The sequence below is a fragment of the Sorex araneus genome, chromosome 2 (assembly GCF_027595985.1).
Source record: "Sorex araneus isolate mSorAra2 chromosome 2, mSorAra2.pri, whole genome shotgun sequence".
In the NCBI taxonomy this organism is placed as follows: Eukaryota; Metazoa; Chordata; class Mammalia; order Eulipotyphla; family Soricidae; genus Sorex; species Sorex araneus.
The window spans coordinates 308,092,966-308,109,444 of NC_073303.1; the positions used below are offsets into that span (position 1 = coordinate 308,092,966).

Genomic DNA, 16,479 nt, shown 5'->3' on the forward strand with positions numbered 1-16,479 from the left:
ATTTTAGGCACCACACTATTTTATATAGATTATAAGTTTGTTCTTTTTGCAACAGTTGTCATTATTATCCTCATTTGTTTATATTATAAAACTAAGAGTTACATAGAAGATAAATAAGCAACCCCAAATCTATGCAATTAGAAATGGCACAGATACTTTATAATTATGGTCAATGTGAGTCTTTCTCCATTTTCTGTAATTATTTTATGGATGAGTGAAATTTAAATTCAAGTTTTATGAGCGAAACATACTAGATAATATCTGATGCTAACTTGACACTTCATTTAGTATCCAGTGTCTAACTAAATGGACTTGTACACCCTGCTCCTGTATTACTTACACTGCCCAAATTTCCTCTCTTCTTAACATTTCTGATTTCTGTAAATGGAGCATTTGTTCACTTAATTTTTCAGGCAGTACTTTTGTCTTTTTTTAGAAGTATAATTAGATATGGTAGATTAAAAAATTTTAAATATTTTCATTTTTCTCAAAAATAGATATAATTATAAATGTATATGTATATTAATATTGTAGCAAAATCTAGTATATATATACCAATTGTATTCAATATTCATGTTTCTGGGAAATTTTTTAAATCATTCAATTTTTGAAGCATTTTTATTCTGATCTGCCTTGTTTTTCTCTTATGTTTCTCTTAAGTCTAGCATCAGAATCACTTCTGTTTTTTCTTCTTGTTTTTGCTTCTCACTATCTTTATTCTTCACTACTACCAGAGTTATGAGGACAAGAAGGTGATTTTTATGTCTTAGAGTTGCCCTGAGCCTTTGGGAAGTTCTGGGCCTGTGAGGCTGACAGAATATCTATTTTGTGACTGAAAAGTAATTATTATTTCTACATACATGATTGCTACTGTTATTAATTCACCTAATGGCTACCAATACTTTTGAGAATTTAATTTCCATGTGGCCTGCAAGATCAAAAGGCTATAATAAGATGGCACAAATTAGAAAGGCTCTGTATTCCCAATAGCCTTAGCATTGTCAAGGATATATTGTAGCAGTAACCCCTATATTTCTGTAAGCAGCTACAGATAACAAGAGAATAGCAATAGCTCTTTTAATGATATTTATAGAAAGACTTTTTTAGTCAGACTGTGGTTCCAAATTAAAAGAAAGCACTAATGTAGTTTTGGAACCACCTCTCAGCTCATCACCTGAAGCAGTAGAAGTATTTCTAGATGAGTCACACCTGCTTGTGAATACCATTTCTTTTGTGAGATGGGCCAGAGCAAGTAGTAGGTTTTCATGTTTGATTGAAATCTAAAATGGAATATTTATTTATAAAACATCGATTGTGGGAAGGAGAGGAATGGTCAAGCAGGATCTGATTATTTTCATCTTTTTTTTCCTTATGGTGAGATATATTTTTTTAAGCAAAAAAAAAAATTGCTGGATAAATTTAATAGACTTTCCCAGGGTCTCCATATGTATTAATAAACTCATATAAACTGAGTATTGGCGTGTACACAATACACACAATGGCCATTTTGCTTGGTCTGAGGTTCAGAGAGGTGCTAGAACTTACTATTTTGTGGGGTTAGAGGGTGGCTCTTTCCTGAATTTGCTCAGGGATTACTCCTAGCTGTCGATTACTCCTGACAGTGCTCAGGGAACATATAAGCATTGCCAGAGTTCAATCTGATTAAACTTTATATAAGCAAGCAACTTAACCACTATACTACATCTCCAGCCCTGGCTATTATTTTCTTTCTTTCTCTTTCTTTCTTTCTTTCTTTCCTTCTTTCTTTCTTTCTTTCTTTCTTTCTTTCTTTCTTTCTTTCTTTCTTTCTTTCTTTCTTTCTTTCTTTCTTTCTTTCTTTCTCTCTCTCTCTCATTCTTTTCATCAATCTGCAGTCCTTTTCCAGATCAGCCCTGGGAGAAAGCACCAGGCTTATTTGCATCTGTATGGTATAAGCATGAGGTTTTGTATTCTAGAAATGAGTCACTGCCTAGAGTTCTCATCCTGAACAATTACTCTTCTCTTGGGCTTGGCTATGCTTGTTGGGAACCAGGAGTCTGTATATTTGTGCATTTATTGATTCCATTTATTTATTCACCCGCCAAATACACATCAAGCACTTGTTTGACACAAGACATTCTTCAAGACAGTTGAGCTATCTTAGTGAACTAAACTGATGAAAGCTCCTACTTTCATACAGCTTATGTTCTTACTGTAGATAACAAACAACAAATGTAACAAATTAGGACACTCAAGAGACTGCAGGAAGCTGATAAGTTCCTAGAAGAGTGGGTAATGGTTCCATGGGAGGCAGATAAAGGTTGTGGTGGTGAGTAGAAAGGGCAGAAGTTCCACTGTGTGTAACTGAAGAAAAGCCCTGTATTTTCCGGGAATAGCCATGAGGCTAGTGTTATCAGAACACATGGGAGAGAAGAGCTGGATCCATGGCTTAGAGGTCCTTGGGTTAAAAAGCAGCTTTCACTCCAAGAGAGATGGGTGTCATTGGGAGATCTTGAGGTGTGGGAATGGGTTCTGACTCCCATAGTGACAGATCTCTCTGGTGGGTAGGTGGGGGGATGGGTGGAGACAAGACTGAATGGAAGCCAGAGCAGAAGCAGGGAGACCGCTCGGAGACTGTTTTGACAAGCTAATCCCTTCCTGGAGTTGGCACACACTCATTTTATTTCCCTGGCAACTAAATGTGGATGAAAAACAAGGCAATACCAGACCCTGTTCAGCTTGGGAGTCAGAAAGCCTGGCATTTGTCAGTGCTGTGCCCATGCTGAGGACTCTTCGGACAGTCCCTCTTAGCATTATCCACTAGCGTCCATATCACTGGGGATGAAAATACAAAGCAAGTTGGGAAGCAAAGAAATAGTTTAGGCAGGTGCCTTTCCCTCAGCCCTCTTGTGTTTGTTTAATCTCCAGTACCCTGTATGATCACCGGAGCACAGCCATGAGTAATCCCTGAGCAAGACACGAGGAGTAAGCTCTGAGCACTGCCAGATGTGTCTCCCCTCTTACTGCCCCCCCCCCCACACACACACACAAAGAAGGCAAGAAAGCAAGAAAGGAAGTACAGAGTGATAAAATACTATATGGGGGAAAAAAGAATCTTTCCTTTTTTCCAGTTGTGTTTCTAAGAAGCTAATTTTAAAAAAGTAAAGACAGAACTGAAGCCCTATAGTTAGAAAACTAGTATTACATCACATATTGGGGGAACTCAGTTACAGAATATAATACTCTTTTCTTATTCCACAACCTTCCATTCTGATGGCAGATGAAGAAGTAGCCAGCTTATCACATGTCAAATACTATTCTTGTTTGTAATATATTGTTTAACTACATCTTTACATCTTTGGAGCCATAGCACAGCGGTTGGGCGTTTGCCTTTAACGTAGCCAACCCTAGTTTGATTCCTCCACCCCTCTCGGAGAGCCTGGCAAGCTACCGAGAGTATCGAGTCCGCTCAGCAGAGCCTGGCAAGCTACCTGTGCATATTGGATATGCCAAAAACAATAACAATAAGTCTCTCAGTGAGAGACGTTACTGGTGCCCGCTCGAACAAATCGATGAGCAATGGGATGACAGTGACAGTGACAGTGACATCTTTACCAATACATTTTAAATTAGCTATTTGTAATTTACAAATACTAAAAGTTTGCTATTTCTTTAAATTAAGAAATTTGCACAAGGTCTCATAGCTACTGTATGATGAATCCAATAACTTCTGTTTGAACCTGAATCAAGTCCCTGAATACTATGTCTTCTTCTTATATCTGATATCAGAGGTTGGTATTCTCAATAGAATTGAAGCTTTGTGTTTAAATAAGTTTAGTTTCGTTTTTTCCTTAATTTCCACAATTTTTAAAAAAGGAGAACAAGGTGCATTAGCTGCCAAGTAAGATTGCTGTGAAGTCTAGGAAATACATTCTTTAAAGTACCTTAAATCCTTTATTAATGCTTTAACCAATAATTGTAACATTCTTGCAAGCTAACGTGGGACAAATGGCATTCTGTTATGATTTATTTATATAGAGATGTTATGGATTATATACAGGCACTGACTATAACCTGCAAAAGCAGAATTTCCAACATTTATTCCCAACATCCAGGCTACAGGATCTCTGTTTTTAGGGGAGGAGGGCGGTGAGGTTGCTTGGACCCCTCCATGAGGTGCTCAGGGATTGTGCTCTGAAGATCATATGCAGTGCCGAGTATCACGTGCAGGCTAGGCAAGTGCTTACCCATTGTACTATCTCCTAGGCCCCTCCTCCACATGTTTTTTTTTGCTGTGGCTGAAGAGCTGAGGTTTATACATATCCCATAAGCCAATATACTTTCTGGTTTTGGTGTCTGATTGAATTGCTATCTATGCGAATTCTATCAGTCTTATTGTAGAGATAAACTCTTGTTTAGTACCAGCTCTTTGTGGAAGTACAACTACTTCTGATAATGGTCAAGTAATTCTCCTTTATCAACTGCTCAGGGCCTGATCCGGAAATCAAAAAAGGGAGCTCTTTCAATAAAGATTCTGATCTCAGAAACAAGGCAAGCGCAACACCCGACATAGCCGGCTCATTTCACTGCAGTTTATGAGGCGGGACATCTCCATCCTCCTGCACACCCTCAGACATGAGTGAGCAGTGTGCTTTATTAAACAGACTAATTCCTTTAAAATTAGAAACTGAGCTCACACATGTTTTGCATTCTCTTGTGTTCCCACCACAACAGTCATCATACTAGAATATCTTATCAAAGGAACCACATTTCAAATTGACTTCTGACATGTAAGTGGTCCCATAAAATAGGGGATCATTGTACTGAAGTGACTCAGTTAGTCATTCACTAGATTGTCACATTGCAAATTCACAGAGCTAAGAGTCAAGAAATTATAATGTAGGCAGTTTAGGGACAGAGATGTCAACAGTTGTCTGAAAACTGCCCTGGAATTTAGAAGTATGGGTTCTAGTTTCCATACATGCATCATCTATAGCCCTTGGTGTCTTTGTTACAAAAATGAAAACAGTGGATCATCTCAGAGTTTCCAAATGTGTAGCTGGCTGAGTATGTTTCAATTTTTTCACATAAGATGGTGTTGTTTTACTTTTGACAACATTAGAAAAATGGAACATTTTCACACAGAAGTCTGGATTTCTTATAGAGTTTTTAAAACTCAGATGATCTGGAAATACTGTGCCTGAAATCTAAGAAAGCACCAGTCTGCTAGAATGGTCAGCCAGCTGTTGGAGGTGCATGTATCCCTGCCACACCAGGGGCCTCATCCATGTGGTCTTCCAAGCAGACTCAGTAACCAGCATGGACATAACTTGTCACTTTCTAGGGATTTTGATATGATTTATCAAACAACTTCATTCAACTACCCATGAAGGGTACCTTCTAGAGTCAACATTGATGTTTGCCATACCCAAAACTGAAGTCGGTTGCAGTTTGAGTTGGTGTGGCTGGATCATCTTGATTTGAGGGAAAAAACATGACCACTAACAATTATGGCTATTATAACATTTAAATGAAAGCATTCCAGCTAGCACTATTAAATACTTAACCACCTATAAATGAATCTTTCAAATAGTAATAACAAGTTCTCTCAGTTATTTCTATCATAAATGATGGGGTGAAATTGGATTGTTTTAATCAGCGTTTGTTACTCTTGTGTTAAAAAAATCCTATATTCAATCTAGAGGTTAGGTAACTTATATGAAGATATGATGAAACATTATTTAGAGTAGAAAACTTGAAAATAATTAATTTTGTAAATATAGGCATACCTAAAGTAGCACTGTTGTCCCAATGTTCATCAATTTATTCTAGCGGGCACCAGTAATGTCTCCATTGTGAGACTTGTTGTTACTATTTTTGGCATATCGAATACGCCACAGGGAGCTTGCCAGGCTCTGCTGTATAGGCGAGATACTCTTGGTAGCTTGCGGGCTCTTTGAGAGGGATGAAAGAATCGAAACCGGGTCGGCCACATGCAAGGCAAATGCCCTAGACATTACTGGTACCCACTGATGTTATGTCCAGGTAGAGAATGTGGGAACTGAGTTCAATTATAGGACAGCCATCAGGTGTTACAGAATTGCTTGGCTGTTTATGAAATAAAATCACACATCAGCATTGAATACCAAATTCTAAAATTCATCAAAGTGAAGTAAACATTTTAACATAAATATTAACATAGACTTCCTCTAGGAAGAGATCTAGGGGGTTGTATAAATGATCTCTGTAAAAGCTTTGTGCATACCTAAATTCTTCCTTTGGCTTTTAATACTTGGTTTTTAATATCCTTAGCTATTGAATTCTTTGTCCAAAATTAGCTTTTCCTATATTGAACTTGTCTGAAAACTTGTTCCCATGACCCCATTCAATTTCTTCTATGTGGGTGTATCATTATGAAATTCAGAGTTGTGATTTTCATTTGGGAGAAGAGGGAGACTTGTGTTTGGGCCACACCTGGTGATACTAGGGATGCTACTCCATTATCAGTGCTCAGGGGGATCCTTGCAGTGCCAGGGATCAAATCCAGGAGTCCTGAATGCGAAGAACACACTCACCATTTAACTATCTCTGGCCACACAGAGTTGTGCATTGTTTATAGCCTTAAACTCAGTTTCCATAACTAAGACCACAGACAAATGGGCCTGTAATAATTTACATCTGACAGGAAAAAAATCCTCTCTTTTGCCCTATGAAATCTGAGTACTAATACCAAACACAAGCTTGTCGCAATGATCTTCTGTCTTTCCTTCACTGCTGTCATCCTCTCTCTGAGGTGGGTTTTTCCTATGTCATGGGGTCATGGAAGTTTGACCTCTGAGCAGGCTTCTTGCTGTTAAAAATTCCAGGCTTTCATTGTGATTAAACGGCCTTTGTCATTCTTGAGAAATAAAGTTGCTCTTTATCAAGACACATTATGGGCAGCAGTTAGGATATTACATATCCTTGGGACTTGTTATTTTATTTTTGGAATGCTTAGGATTTGTCCTTCAGGTAATTTTCTTTTTTAAGTCTAAAATTATAATTCAGAAGCCAAAGGAGGGGTTTATCCCCTCCAAAATATGTTCTTTTTTATATATTTTTTTAGAAAGTAGAAAAGTTTATTGGAAAGTAGAAGAGAGAGGAAACGCAACTCCCCAGGTGGGGAGAAACCTAATATAGGACTAAGTTCTCTTTTTGAAAATATGCTCTTTTAAAAGTGAATAATGCAAGTCTGTAACAAATCATCATGAATAACTTTGTAAACCATAGTGTTCATGTACAGTGTAAGGAGAAAAATTTTTAAATATAAATAAGTTAAGTGGCAAAAATGTGAATGCAAGGCAGCAGAAGTTGTTCTTCTAAATGGCAAATTCCCAACAGTTTTATTTTACTTTTATGTCAGCTTATTGAAATAATGAATGTGTACATTTACATGATTTCCAATTTTTATACTTGTGTGAAAATATTTTTGTTGTTTGGCAGTACTCAGGGTTTACTTGTGACTCTGAACTCAGATATCAGTCCTGGTGGGGCTTGGAAGACAATATGTTGGGCTGGAGATTGAACTTGAGTCAGCCATGTGCAAGGCTTGCATCCTACCTGTTGTACTACTTCTCCAGACCCTGTAGACACATATTATATACATCCTGGTGCTAGAACTGCCTTTGAGTAATGACGAAGCGTTCTTTACCAAATCTACTACATTAAGATTCTATTTACACCCCCATAAATTGTGCAGATAAGATGTGTGACTATTCCTAGCCACACCTGAACACTGTGCCTTGCTGATGTTTCTGGACTCCCAAGGAGAAAAGGCTGGTCATTTTGAAGAGTTGTGAATTCTTTGAAGTTTGTCTTTCTTATTCCTTTTTCTCTGATTCTCTTTCAGTTGTTCCATGAAAACTTCTGTCATTTTAAGCAGAATATCATCCACCTGCTCCTTCTCATTCCACCCTTTTACTTTAAAAGAGAAGGGATTGGGGACAGAATGATGTTAGAGTGGGTCGGGTGCTACCTTGCACGTGGCTGATCTGGGTCTGATCCTTAGCACCCCAGACAATACTCCAAACCCGGCCGGGAAAGACCCCAGAGCACAAAGCCAGAAGTAAAGCACAGAGCCAGAAGTAAATGGTGAGCATCACTGGCCCCCACACCAAACCAAGTCAAAAATTAACTATTGACAGTGTTAATAGTTCAGGGGCCAGAGAGATGGTAAAGATGAGAGGGTGCTTGCCCTGCATACTGCCAACCTGGGTTAGATCCCTGGAATCCCATTCGATATCCAAGCATCTCCAGGAGTACTTCCTCAGTGCAGAGTGAGGAGGAAATGCTGAGCATAGCCAGGTGTGGCCTAAACTGTCCCTCCATCCCCGCCAAAAAAAGTGGCCATGTGTCCTATGTACGAATGCTCAGAAGAAAGAAATTTTTGTCAGGATATTCTGGGCTAGTAACTCCAGTTTTTTAAAATATCTTAGACCTTTGTTTCTTGCTGCGGAAACTAAAACCAATTAACTAGCAAGTGTGTGAATGACAAAGGGACCACAGAAATCAAACTAAACTTCTTAGGACTCAGAATAAACCCTTTACCTGTCTCTCAGAGGTCACTGGGATTAGAAAGAGCACTTAGAAATAGTCACCTCTGATGCTCCCTGTGCTCCTCACGGAGAGGCAAGAGGCTCAGGTATTAAAAGGTACTGAGAAGGTGCTTCTGAAATTCCTGGGATCAGCTGATGTCAAAGACGCTCCCTTCTGACATTGTCTTGGAGGAGGGGACAGATTCCTCCTAACCCCACAATCTCCAAGACAAAATATGCAGTCCGCCTTTCCATCTCAATAGGTAGTTGACCAAAAAAGTGTGACCAACCAGCCCTGTAAATTGTAAAATTAGTTAGAACTCTTTGGTTTTTAGCATTAACCTTTCAAATGTAGTTAAAAATATCTAGCCATGTCCAAATAATTCAAACAATGCTTTTACTAAGCATTGAATTACTGTGTTATGCTGAGCTATTTTAAATATCTCTGGCTGATGGTTCCCAGCTCAAGTCCCCAGAAAGAGTAAACACAGTTCTTTACTCACCTCCAGCGTACCCTGCCTTCTCTCGCTCCAGATGCTATGCATGGGTAGTTCATTTTCTTTCTTTTTTTCTTTATTTAAAAATATTTTATTTTTATTTTTATTTCCTTAGTTGTTAATAGTTGACATATATTTCAACACCAGTGCCATCACCAGTGTCAACTTCCCTCTACCAGTGTCCCCATATTCCCTCCCCACCCAACCCCTGACCCATTCCCACCTGTCAACTTGACTGGCACATTACAAAGTTCCCGTGGCTGCATCTCAAGTCTCATGTTTTCAGTGTTGCTGAGTCTGTGTTTTGGATCTATGGCCATACTTCTCACCCATCCTGAAGGTCCTGATGCTATTCACCCATTACTTTGCATTCTCTTCTCCCCCGCCCCCTCCACCACCGCTTACCACCCTTGATTTCTTTCCTTCTCTCTGTTTCTCCTCTAAGTACTAGGGCCAAGTGTACTTAGCCTTTACTATTCTCCCTTTACTATAATACACTTTTTCATCTGGTGCTCTATATATCACAGATAAGTCAGACCATCCTGTGTTTATCTTTCTTTTTCTGGCATATCACTCAATATGATATCACTAAATAAGATATCTCTCAATATGATATCCAGTTTCGACAAGGTTGCAGAAAATTACATAATTTCATTGTTCCTTGAATCAGGGTAGTACCCCATTTTGTATACATGTCACATCTTCATAATCCATTTATTTGATTCCATATCTTAGCTTTCATACTGAGTGTAGCAATTAATAGTAGTGAGCATGTGTCCTTTCGAGAGAGTGTTTTTAATGCCCTGGGGTAGATGCCCAAAGGTAGGATTGCTGGGTCATATGACAGTTCAAATATAAATTTATGAAAACTCCGCATCTCGTTTTCCACAGGAGTTGTACCAGAAAATGCATATGTAGTTTATTTTCTAAACAAATTATTAAGATGGTAAAGTTCCTTTTAAAATTTTCTCACTATCTGGGGCTGGAACAATAGCACAGCGGGTAGGGCGTTTGCCTTGCATGTGGCGGACCCATGCTCGATTCCCAGCATCCCATATGGTTCCCTGAGCACCACCAGGAGTAATTCCTGAGTGCATGAGCCAGAAATAACCCCAGCACATCGCCGGGTGTGACCCAAAAAGAAAAAACAATGTTCTCAACTATCAACATCTTTTAACTTTTCTATAAAAAATATTCTGTAAGTACCCCTTGTTCTTACTTTGTGTCATAAAAAGATAAGTGTCCTTGACATTCTTTCATGAATTAAGGTTTGAGCAATGCATGTTCCCAAGGTCCTGTCTCACCACCTTTCAGCACTGTTTCACCACCACTCAAATGAAGTAGATCTTGAAATACTATTGATATTATCTTCTAAATGAAACCCTTCCTTATTTTCTGTTTTATAAATGCAAATACACTAAAACTATAGATAAACATATTAATATTCATGGGTCCTTTGAGTTTTACATTCATAGACACAAATAATATTCACAAAAAAACCAGTAAGGTGGATACTCCATTTTGTTGTTGTTTTGGGGCCACAGTTATTCCTGATTTTGTGCTCAGGGATCACTTCTGGCAGAGCAGATGATATGGGTGCCAGGGACTGAATTCTGATTGGCTGTGTGGAAGTCAAGTGCCCTACCCACTGTACTTTTGTTCTGGCTTCTGGTTGATGCCTTCCACTGTGTATTTTATAGTGATTATTATGGAAAGCTAGATCCAGGGTGGTTAGAGAACATGATCACTATAATTAGTGCTGGAGAGAGCATATGCTTTCAACCTTACCCTGGCTATTTAATAAATTTGTATCATATGATAACTTCACTTCCTAATAAGTAAAGGAAAGGGGAATGAGAAAAAGAATGAGAAATGACGGTTGTAAATCACTTTCCCAGTACCTGGCACATGGTCAATGTCCAGGCCATGTTTGCTAGTACAGTTGCCCCAGTGTAAATAGCTCCTTGTGAACTTTCTTCGGGGAGGATATTAATGAGCCATTATTTCTTGCCTGTGAGATGTGACACTACTGACTTAGTGCTGCTGGGTCTGGCATATTGAGCCCTGTTTCTGTTTATTAATGTGATGAGGTTACTTGTGGTGAGGGAGGGTCCCCACTGTGGAGTGGCGGTAATTATCAGTGTAGCTCTATGGCTACAGGACCCAATTGCTAGCAAGTGTTGGTTTCTTTCCTTTTTTCCCTTAAAAAAAAAAAAGAATCCCGTTACATAATTTAACAATCATTTTGTTCTATAGTGAGATGAAAAGAATTTAGCAGGCTTCAGCTGGATCTGAATGGAGGCACAAATTATAGAAATCACTGGCATTAGTGCCTGGCTAGCGTGGATTGTTGCCTACTGAATATTTGAAAGTGTTTTGTCCAATCTAATTTTCAAAGAGTGGAGTCTCTGGGCTTCCACTGCTTTCTTTGGGACTATAATCGTGTGGCCTAATGGAGCTCAGGGGTGGGACATTTCTCTAGCTGATGCAGGAGTGATGGCTGCATTTATAGATAGGCTGGTCACCGTGTTTTCCAAAATGAGATTTGGAAAAAAGGTGAAAACATATTTTTCTCACTTGAGAAAATATTTTTTTACTCAAGCATGTGTCTTTGATTATGAACTGCTGTTGAGCCATGGTTATGATAAAATAAGACTCTCTTTAACTTTGTATCATGAAAAAATCCCAGAAGTGCATGGAATTAAATAGAGCCATATAATGACCCATAAGCCCTAAGATGATCTCAATAGCTATCAATAACCAATATTATCCCTTTCAACTACCCAGGTAATTCTCTCCTTTACTTTGAAATAAATTTCATCTCATCATGTACTTTTTTAAAAAACGTATGGTAAAATAGGTATAAAATATACCATTTAAGAATGTTTAATACATTTAAGAATGGGTGTGGGAATAGAATGTTTAATTCAGACCCCAAAGAGATAGCTAAAGTAGTAGAACACATGTGCAAGGTCCGAGCTCAATTCAACAGTTTGTCACTCTCAATATTCCTTCTCCCTAGAACTTGGCAGCCATTACTCTGCTTTCTATTTTAAAGACATACCAATTTTTTTATGTTTCATATGCATTGAATTATATTTGGTTTCTTTCTATTAGCATAACGTTTTCAACATTTATATATGGTATCTTATATATCAGTACTTTTTTCATTTTCATAGCTGTACAATATTCCACAATTTCATTATACTATATTTTTTTATTGACCCGATGGACATTTTGGTTATTTCTACATTTTTACCTATTGTGAATAATGTTGTTTTGATTATTTAGGGAATGTTAATGTTTGAACAGATAATTTTTAGTTATTTTGAAAGAAAGCAGTGGAAGAATGGATCATATGATAATTCTATGTTTAGTTCATTGAGAAACTATCAAACTTTACCACAGGTGACTCACCAATTTACATTCCCTCTAGCAATGGACAATGATTTCAGTTTCTCCACATCCTTGATAATACGTTAAATGAAGCAAAATATAATCTGCTTTTTAAAAATATGAGAACCTTCACAATGGATGTGAAATTGAGTCTAGTTGATATGATTTATATTTTTCATAATTTCACTGTAACATTTTATTTATATTTTGGGGGGAAAAAAGCACATGCAAGTATTTAGTCCATTGTAAATGAGAATATCCCACTTCCCTTCCTTTCATTGCTGTTGTTACAATGATGACTACAAGTTTCCTTACTTAGCTGTGCCCTGGAGATTATACATTATTGTGGCGCCAGGGATCTCAAAGACAATTCACGTTAACCACAGTGTTCGCAATCAAACTCTTAGCTTCATTCCTGCTAGACACTTTGCTACTAAAATACATCTCTTTGCCTTGAATTGGGTTGGGTTTATTTTTACTGGTGAGTTGTAAGTGTCCCTATGCATTATGAATACTAGATCCCTATTAAGTATATAACTTGTAAATATTTTCTCATTATTTCAATTATCTTCTCACTATCTAATACCATCTTTTGGTGCACTAAAGTTTTAAATTTTGGTAAATATAAATTTATCTTTTTTCTTGTGGTTTTGCCATCCTAGCTGAGAACCTCCATGGAGTCCATGATCGTTGAAAAACTCTTTTGTTACATTTTTTTCAGCCATACCTGTGCTCAGGACTTACTCCTGGCTCTATGCTCAGAAATTGCTCCCAATGAGCTTGGGGGAACATACTGGGGAGCTGGGGATTGAACCTGGGTCAGATGTGTGCAAAGGAAGCACCTTATCTCTCTGATCTCAAGTTCACTGTTCTCTTCTAAGTCTTTTATAGTTTTAGTCTCTTATAGTTTTAGCTTTTGTATTTTCCTTTTATCTATGTCAGGCGAATTTTTGTATAAGGTATACGATATGGGTTCAGAATCAGTCTTTTTTCTTGATTACATACATGTAAAATATTACATATATAAGTCCAGTTGACTAAGCATAATTTGTTCATGCTCTTTCATATGTTACTCTAAAAAATAAGAAAGTTTATATGATCACAATATGATTATACATGAGTATTAATTATTTTCCTTTTGTATTATTAAAGATCTGGGATGGAGCAGTAGTACAGCAGGTAGGGCATTTGCCTTACACATGGCCAACCCGGGTTCAATTCCTCTGTCCCTCTCGTAGAGCCCAGCAAGTTACCAAGAGTATCTCGCCCGCACAGCAGAGCCTGGAAAACTACGCGTAGCGTATTCAATATGCCAAAAACAGTAACAAGTCTCGCAATGGAGACGTTACTGGTGCTCGCTCGAGCAAATTGATGAGCAACAGGATGACATATACAACAGTGATAATTATTAAAGATCTAGTCTTTATTCAAAGTTGTAATTTTCTCAAGAAACTTTAAGTTATTCAAAAAATTAGTGTCCAGATAAATTGTGTACAGTACTTTCAGTTTGCTTTTTCCGGTTTTAATTTTGCTTTTGTAAAGGTTTAAATTCTATAGACTTCATCTCATTTTTCTTCTTTTTAAAATAAATCATATAAGCCTATTTGCTCTTTGAAGTTTTCTGTTTTAAACTTTGCTTATTGTATCTTGGCATGTAATGTTTTTATTGCTCTAAATTTTAGTCCTCTAAATTTCCTGTAAATCTGAACTACAAAGTTAGTGGGAGTCATGTGTTTGTTTGGGGTAAAACTACTTACCTGGGTATGTATCTTTTTTATTTAGAAGCAAATCATACAAGGTTGTTTCTTATTTTTAATATTGACAACCGTTGGTGATTAGTACACAAATCTATTAGCTCATTAGAGTTTACAAAATAGTAGCACTGTCATCCCACCAGTAATGTCTCCATTGTGAGACTTGTTGTTACTGTTTTTGGCATATTGAATATGCCATGGGGAGCTTACCAGGCTCAGCCGTGTGGGCGGGATACTCTCGGTAGCTTGCCGGGCTCTCCGAGAGGGACAGAGAAATCGAACCCAGGTTGGCCTCATACAAGGCAAACGCCCTACCCGCTGTGCTATCGTTCTGGCCCCTACAAAATAGTAATATTCTAAATGTATTCATATCTTTCAGTTCTAGCCATGTTCTCTAGATTGAATTCTTCTTCATATAGAGAAACTTCAACTATTTCCTAGTGATTAAAAAAAACTGCCAAGAAATTAATTTTTCTTTTTCTGTTTACCAACTCCCAAAATAAAAGTGAACTATTTTTTTACAGTGCCACAGGGCTGAGAGATAACACAGCACTCAGGGGTCATGCCTCACATATGCCCATCCCTGGTTTAATCCCAGCACCTGATAGCCTCTATCACATCATGGAGTGCAGCCCTGGAGGCCCCCAGACTACCGTTTGGGTGCTCCAGATAATCCTAGGCACTGCAGGACCTGGAGTAGAACATCCTCATCCCTGCATTGAACTGCTGGCCTGAGAAACCAGTGTAGCCCCCGTGCCTCCTGAGCACTGCCTTGGAGGCCCCGAGATAAATTTAAAATAAACAATGCCAATTATGATTTTTGTGATGGTGTATCTACATTCATGTACTTAATTTTGTATACTTCATATGCTTTGAGACATTTCAATTATTGTTCTTTTTGATATTTGGATGATCCCATCTCTAGCCCTTCTAGCTCTCTTGCCCTGAACTCCTTCTGATGTGTATATTTGGTAACTTTCTGTCCATTAAGTATATTAAATTTGCAATTCTTATTAGTTTGGAATATAACATTGTGGCACACAAATTTCTTACTGAAGCTCTTAATCTGTCTCTTTTATGTTTTCTCTGTTTTACTGTCTTTGAAGAATTGTGAAGTGGTAAGTCAGAAGAGGCATTCAGAAAACTCATTTCATGCAATTTTTCTAAATTGAGAATATGTGAGAAAAGAACAAACTTCTAACCTAAGAGGATATTACTTCAATAGTTTGGGGTGGGTGCAGGTGTTTAAACTGACCTGGTGATGTGGTGCTGAAGTTTAAATTGAACATTGGATATAACTGATAGCCCACCCACCGTAATTTCATTATGACTCCACTTCAATCTGATTGATGTTCAAAGACTAATTACAAGTTGTTCTAAGTTATTTTTCATAACTAGCAAAAATATAAGTACCTAGTGATGTAACTTTGTCTTTAACTTTTTTGAAGAAAAAAAGGTGGATGTGAATGAGTTTTTTAGAAACCAGAAAATAAACAGAAGAGCTGTTTGATTGTTCATGGCTTTTTTTCTTTTGCTTTCTACTTTCCCTGTTAGGTAAAGAAGATGTTTATTTGCTTATTTTTTAGCTAGTTTTATAAGGCTGTTGAATACTGTAATGAGATTTTATTTATAGAGATCTTGGAACTTCTTGGATGAAAAGTGGTAAATTAGGGCTTATCGTTATTAAATTTATCTGATGTGTCCAGTCTCATGGGGACATTTAATGAAGTTAATTAAAAACAAATAGTCCCCATTCTGACAGCTTACAGTGTCACTTACAAACCATCAGCACAAACAGTGTGCATTGTTCTAACTTGGACCTACTTAGAGACGCATAACTAACATATAGTGAAATCACCCAAATTTTGTATGAAATATGAGTTCAGCTCTGAATATTTAACACAGAAATATTCTCAACTATGTCCGAATCACCTAGATTCCTTAATTTAAAGAAGCTTAGAATATGGATATCTTCCTTATTTTGCAACTACTTTTAAAGATTAGAAAGTTTAAAATTTTTTAAATAATATTCCTATCATTATTGGAATAAATTACAAAGAAAATGTATGTTTGAGGGTGGGGGAGGAAAGGAAGAGAAGGCTTAGAAATAATACTAGGACAGTAGAGGAGGACCTAGGTAGCACTGGAGCACTGTCATCCTGTTGGTCATCAGTTTGCTCGAGTGGGCACCAGTAACAGCTCCATCGTGAGACTTGTTTTTACTGTTTTTAGCATATCAAATATGCCACGGGTAGCTTGCCAGGCTCTTCCCAGTGGGCA

At 37.7% G+C, this 16,479-nt stretch overlaps 1 protein-coding gene across 5 annotated transcripts in view; it reads left to right on the top strand.

The window, feature by feature from the left end:
- TNIK (TRAF2 and NCK interacting kinase) overlaps positions 1–16,479 on the top strand; it is a 460,339-nt gene that overhangs the window by 288,231 nt on the left and 155,629 nt on the right. The gene's annotated exons all lie outside the window — the stretch shown is intronic.